This window comes from Hippopotamus amphibius, chromosome 6, assembly GCF_030028045.1.
Source record: "Hippopotamus amphibius kiboko isolate mHipAmp2 chromosome 6, mHipAmp2.hap2, whole genome shotgun sequence".
Classification (NCBI taxonomy): Eukaryota; Metazoa; Chordata; class Mammalia; order Artiodactyla; family Hippopotamidae; genus Hippopotamus; species Hippopotamus amphibius.
In genome coordinates, this window is record NC_080191.1 from 18,476,937 (window position 1) to 18,484,352 (window position 7,416).

Genomic DNA, 7,416 nt, shown 5'->3' on the forward strand with positions numbered 1-7,416 from the left:
GTGTCTCTTCTCAAGAACTGGTTTAACCCTCATAAAGCCACATCCAGCCTTCTTTCTGTCACATCACATTCCACTTTTACCACATCACATTCCACTTTTACCACATTTCCTATATCAGCCCAACATAGCAAATTTAGACATTCTCTTAAACAACTGGCCACACTGGAATAATATATAATTTTCATTATTAATTAAATCTTATCTTTACTACTAAGACTATTGAGGAAATTTACTTTTGTAATTAATTTCTGCTTAATATGCAAAACATTAATTTCATAATTATAATTTAATAAATATCTCACTGATTTATCTGTTGATCCCCCTCATATCTGTACATGTGTGTAGTTACACACACATGCATTTTAAAAATTATTTTCATGAACACATATATAGAAAAGTCCATAAATGGCTGAATAAATTATTATAAAGCAAAACCCCATGTAAGTAACTCCTAGATCAAGAAGCAGAATCTTAATATCACCATTTGGAAAACTCCTTTTGAAATAATACATCTAGTCAACGAACTTCAATGACTGCCAACTTTACTGAAAGAGACAGGTGGATGCTATATTCTTTCTACCAGAGGTAAACAGAATCACCCATGAGCTATTCTCTCCCTCTCCCCTCATGAAACTTAAAACAAATCAAGCTTCTAGTTCTAACTTCCAGGTTTTAGGAAACACAGGGGACAGAGGAACATACTGAACAACACCAGGGAGATGCATTTGGCAAATATCAAGACTACAGAAAACACTATAGTGCAAATGACTCAGTTTCTTCCAACAACTAAAAAAAAAAAAAAAAATAAGAAGAAAAGGAAAAGAGAGGGACTGCATGCTTAAAGATGAAAAGGACTAAATTGTAGAATGACCATATACTTTTTTACCCAAACCAGGATATTTCAGACAGTGAAAAGGGATGCTATTGAAATAGGACTCTTTGGACAATCTAGAATGTACAGTCACACCACTCCAGAGGTATCACAACCAAACAAAAGAGGTGGGCCATTCTGAGAGTCCTGATTTGAATAAACCAACTATCTAAAAATTTGAGAATATCAGGAAAATTTAAATACTGATTGGATAACTGATTATGTGAAAAAATTAAGTTTCTTAGTATGATAATGGTATTGTGAATATGTTTTTAGTAACATATCTTACAAATACATAAAAATATTTACACATTGAAATGATATGATGTATGGCATTTGGTCCAAAATGATCCGTATATTGTAGGTAGGGGTAATAGGGTGGTACAGATGATGCAAGATAGTTTATAAATCGGTAATTTTGAAACTAGGTAGTAAAGTATATGTAAGTTTATCCAATTGTTTTGTCTGCCTTTGTTTATGTTTGAAATGTTCCCTAATTATCTGCCCCTTGACACTTAGTTTGTAAAAATATATTGCCAACACCACAGAAATCCCCCATATGCCAACTCTCAATCACACCCCACCTGTTCCTCTCTAAAACTTACCACCTATTTTAGTTTATACTTTCATCACTATCTACTCATCACTAGACACTGTAATTTAGTTTTTATATAAGTGACATATAGAGTAGATATTTTTCTGTTTATGTTTTTTAAATCTACATTACATATATAATGTAATGCCTGAATCTCCCGATAACTGTACAGAATGCCTTCCAGAATTATCTGTCTGAAGGACAGGAAACTGAAGCATTTAACCCAGGTCTTGCCCTACTGTTTGAGGATTGTATTTAGGGGCATTAATTCCATACTCCTGGGCTGTGTTTGCACACTGGCTAAGAGATTCCTTGGCATTGCAAAAGGCCATGAAATAAAAACTATGAAACACCGTCAGGGAGGTGAGTCTGAGCCAGCATGGATGTATCCACTAGCTATAGCTGAAATTAGAGATGGGTCAAGGAAATGTGATGTAGGGCACCAGCAGCAACTGCTAAAGTATAGGCCAATTTAATAATATTTTCCTCTATGATTAATGCATTTTGTGTGCAGCTGAAAAAAAAGAATTCCCTATCCCAAGTGCGTGATGATATTCTCTCATATCATTGTTTAAGTATTATTATTTCCTTGACATTTAAGTGTACAGTCCTACTGGAATTTATTTTTAATTATGGTATGATAGAGGGTCAAGTTTTACTTTTTTTCTATATTAGTATCCAATTCTTTCTGTATAATTTATTGGAAAGACAAATCTTTCCCCACAGTGCCACATTCACATTAGTAAAGTATTCATATAAGCATGGTTCTGTGTGGTAAAGATGACTGTAAGTTTTTTTGTCATTTCTCCCATTGAGAGGCAGAATATATGCCCTTCTTTGAATCTGGACTGACCCTATAACCTGCTTTGACAATTAGAATGTAGCAAAAGTGATGCTGTGTGAATTCCAAGAGTAAATCTTGAGATATTGGTAGTTTCCTCTTTTGCATGTTTAGAACACTCCCTTTTGGAATCCAGCTGTCATCTTGTGAAAAGTTCAAACCACGTGGAGAGCTAAATGAAAGACTTGGGGGAGAAGAAAGATGGCGGCAAAGTAGAAGGACGTGGAATGCATCCCCCTCCACAGGTGCATCAGGAATACATCAAAAGATACAATAATTTCCACAAAGAACCAGCTGAACACCAACAGACGACCTCGGACACCAGAAAGGACTGCAAAGATCCCGACGTATCTGGTATTTGTTTGACTCAACACTCTGCCATTAGTCTGGGGCTTGGACAGTCTTCTTTAAACCCCTTTATTGCTGGGACAAGCAACCTCTGAAGTCTGGACTACTCCATCAGAAGTCAAGTAGGAGGCTCTGGGGAGGGAGCACTTAATCCAGCATGCTGGACAACTAGGGAGGCCTCAGACAAAGAAGGTTAACTGCAGAGAGCTCTCACAGAGCCCTGTATCAGAGTCTATGACCCGGCTTCATTCAACTGTCTGCAACTGCCAGTGCTGGACACCTCACACCAAACTACAAACAAGACAGGAACACAAACCCACCCATCAGCACACAGACTACCTAAAGCCATATTAACCTCACAGATACCCTAAAACACACCACCTGACATGGCCCTGCTCATCAGAGAGAAAAGACACAGAGCCACACATTGGAAAGCAGACACTAGACCACCCACCAGGAAGCCTACTCAAGACACTGGACAAACCCCACCACAGGGGGCAGAGGGCAGAAACAAGAGGAATTACTACTAGGCAGCATAGGGAAAGGAGACAGCAAATCCTATAAATTAGACAAAATGAGAAAACAAAGAAACACCATGCAGGCAAAGGAGCAGGGAAAAAACCCACAAGACCAAATAAATGCAGAGGAAATAGGAAAATTGCCTGAAAAAGAATTCAGAGTAATGATAGTAAAGATGATCCAAAATCTCCACAACAAAATAGAGAAAATACAAGAAACAGTTAAGAAGGACTCAGAAGAACTAAAGAACAAACAAACAGTAATGGACAACAAAATAACTGAAATTAAAAATACTCTAGATGGTATAAACAGCAGAATAACTGAGGCAGAAGAACGAATAAGTGAGTTGGAAGATAGAAAGGGGGAAACAGTGGGCCCGGGGGCCGCGGCGGGCCAGTTGCCACTTGTCAGGACGGTGGCCGCCAGTGAGGGGCGAGCGTGTGACCCTCGGTCCGGGACGTCCGGGGCCGCATAGAAATGAGAGCGCGGGGGACGCAGGGCCGCGGTTGGCGTAGGTAACGGAGCCGGGGCGCGGTGGGGCCGCGGCGGGCTTCCTCCCCGACCCGCGCTGCATGGAGAGGAGCTAGGCGATGCCGGGCTCCGGCTCCTAGTAGCCGCCAGGCGAGGATGTGCGGCGCCTGGGCGGCTGAGAGCCTACGGGCCCCAGGACCCCCGGGGCCCGGGATGAGGTAGCGAGGGCAGCCGCGGGGGCCAGCTCCGACTGCTGCAGGCCACGGCCGCCGCCCGCCCGTGCCTTCCGCGCCGGAGCCGCCAGCTCCCTCCCGCGCCCGCCCGTCTGCCGGCGCTCCCGGCCGCGGGGACCATGAGGTTCCGCATCTACAAGCGGAAGGTGCTGATCCTGACGCTCATGGTGGCTGCCTGCGGCCTCGTCCTCTGGAGCAGCAATGGGTGACGGAGGAAGAGCAAGGCCCTCGCCCCGCCGCCGGACGCCGAGCCCGCGTGGGGTGCCGGCGCCCGGCCCGGGGACCCTCCCGCCGCGTCCGTGGGCGTCCGCCGGGGCTCCAACGAGTCGGCGGCTCTGCTGGTCGCGGCGGCCCCGCAGCCTGAGGTGGACAACCTGACGCTGCGGTACCGGTTCCTGGTGTACCAGCTGAACTTTGACCAGACGCTGAGGAACGTGGGCAAGGCCGGCGCCTGGGCCCCCCGAGAGCTGGTGCTGGTAGTCCAGGTGCACAACCGGCCCGAATACCTCAAACTGCTGCTGGACTCACTTCGAAAAGCCCAGGGAATCGACAACGTCCTCGTCATCTTTAACCATGACTTCTGGTCGACCGAGATCAATCAGCTCATTGCCGGGGTGGATTTCTGTCCGGTTCTGCAGGTGTTCTTTCCTTTCAGCATTCAGTTGTACCCCCACGAGTTTCCGGGCACTGACCCCAGAGATTGCCCCAGAGATGTGGAGAAGAAAGCAGCTTTGCAGATGGGATGCGTTAATGCCGAATATCCCGACTCCTTCGGCCATCATAGAGAGGCCAAGTTCTCCCAAACCAAACACCACTGGTGGTGGAAGCTGCATTTTGTATGGGAGAGGGTCAAAGTCCTTCGGGACTATGCTGGCCTCATACTTTTCCTAGAGGAGGATCACTACTTTGCCCCAGACTTTTACCATGTCTTCAAAAAGATGTGGCAGTTAAAGCAGCAAGAGTGTCCTGAGTGTGATGTTCTCTCCCTGGGGACCTATACTGCCATTCGCAGTTTCCATGGCGTTGCTCACAAGGTAGATGTGAAAACGTGGAAATCCACAGAGCACAATATGGGTCTGGCCTTGACCCGGGATGCCTATCAGAAGCTGATTGAGTGCACAGACACTTTCTGTACTTATGATGATTATAACTGGGACTGGACACTTTGACATTTGACTCTATCTTGTCTTCCAAAATTCTGGAAAGTGCTGGTTCCTCAAGTTCCTAGGATTTTTCATGCTGGAGACTGTGGTATGCACCACCAAAAAACCTGTAGACCATCCACTCAGAGTACCCAAATTGAGTCACTCTTAAATAATAACAAAGAGTACCTGTTTCCAGAAACTCTAGCTATCAGCGAGAAGTTTATGGCAGCCCTTTCCCCACCAAGGAAAAATGGAGGGTGGGGAGATATTAGGGACCATTGAACTCTGTAAAAGTTATAGAAGACTGCAGTGAAAAAAATCACAATTACAAAAGCAAAAGTGGTGACAGTCTTCTATTTTTGATATTTGTCCAAACAATATACAATTAAATAAAAGGGTTTAGGAACTGGTTTCTGCTTTAATACAACAACAAAATTATTGTAAAAGGTGTCCAAATATAGTAATCTTTTCAAGTCTGACTGACTTAAAACACAAGTTTTCATTTTCAGAATTAGGTTTTAAAGCTCAATGTGTACCTGCTAAAGGTAATCATTATTGTTGATGAGAGAAGAGGGGAGATTTTATTTAAATTGCATCTATTAATCTTTTTATCTGAAACTTTGTACACTTTCCCACTTTCAAGACTTAAGTACAGCAAAATTTTATTTGAAATTGTCGTATCAGTAAAAAGTATTACATGAAATTGTTAAGAGTATTAATGGAACAAGGCCGGCTTCACTCTTGACACAGTTACTAGGAAGGGATTGCTTCACTGGTTTTATCATTTGAAAGTTATGTTTGCTAAACATCCTGTCAGAGCAGTGTCATTTTCAGTATTAAAGATTCTTGTATTATTGTGTTAAGATTTGCCTGTGCTTTGGAACCTTCATAGAACTCGCTTTCTTTTGGGATGTATTTGACTGATAAGAGGGTTTAAAGACAGTTTTCACATCAATGTAGAAATACAGTGGTTTTGTTTCTTTTTCTTCTTTTAGTGCTGCCAAAATAAAATCCTCATTTTTGCATTAAAAAAAAAGGGAGAAACAACTGCCACAGAGCAGGAAAGAGAAAAAAGAATAAAAGGAATGGAAGACAGTCTCAGAGACCTTGGGGACAACATTAAGCACACCAACATTCGAATCATAGGCATCCCAGAAGAAGAAGAAAAAAAGAAAGGGTCTGAGAAAATAGTTGAAGAGGTTATAGTGTAAAACTTCCCAAGCATGGGAAAGGAAATAATTAATCAAGTCCAAGAAGCACAGAGAGTCCCATACAGAATAAACCCAAAGAGAAATACACTGAGGCACACATTAATCAAACTAATGAAAATTAAACACAAAGAAAAAATATTAAAAGCGGCAAGAGAAAAGCAACAAATAACATATAAGGGAAAACCTACAAGGATAACAGCCAACTTTTCTGCAGAAACTCTGCAGGCCAGAAGGGAATGGCAGGATATACTGAAAGTCCTGAAAGAGAAAAACCTTCAGCCAAGGATACTCTACCCAGCAAGAATCTCTTTCAGATTTGAGGGAGAATTCAAAAGCTTTACAGACAAACAAAAGTTAAGAGAATTCAGCACCAGTAAACCAGCCTTACAACAACTGTGTAAGGAACTTTCCTAAGTAGGAAACACAAGAGAAGGAAAAGACCTACAAAAACAAACCCAAAACAATTCAGAAAATGGTAATAGGAACACACACGTCAATAATCACCGTAAATGTAAATGCATTAAATGCTCCAACCGAAAGACACAGACTGGCTGAATGGATACAAAAACAAGACCCTTATATATGCTGCCCACAAGAAACCCACTGCAGACCAAGGGACACATATAGACTGAATGTAAAGGGATAGAAAAGATATTCCATGCAAATGGAAGCCAAAAGATAGCTGAAGTAGCAATACTCATATCAGACACATTAGACTTGAAAGTAAAGACTATTACAAGAGACAAGGAAGGACACTACCTAATGATCAAGGGATCCATCCAAGAAGAACATATAACAATTGTAAATATCCATGCACCCAACACAGGAGCACCTCAATACATAAGGCAAATGCTAACAGCTATAAAAGGGGAAATTGACAGTAGCACAATAATAGTAGGAGATATTTAACACCCCACTTACATCAATGGACAGATCATCCAAAGAGAAAATAAATAAGGACACACAAGCTTTAAATGACACATTAGACCATCTAAACTTAATTGATATTTATAGGACATTCCATACAAAAACAACAGAATACACTTTCTTCTCAAGTACACATGGAACATTTTCCAGGACAGATCACACCTTGGGTCACAAATCAAGCCTCGGTAAATTCAAGAAAATTGAAATGCATCTTCTCTGACCACAGCGCCATGAGACTAGATATCAATTACAGGA

General features: G+C 42.2%; 1 pseudogene; it reads left to right on the top strand.

The window, feature by feature from the left end:
* The first annotated feature begins 3,997 nt into the window (after window positions 1-3,997).
* On the top strand, window positions 3,998-5,496 carry LOC130855569 (alpha-1,6-mannosyl-glycoprotein 2-beta-N-acetylglucosaminyltransferase-like; annotated as a pseudogene).
* The last annotated feature ends 1,920 nt before the right edge of the window (window positions 5,497-7,416 follow it).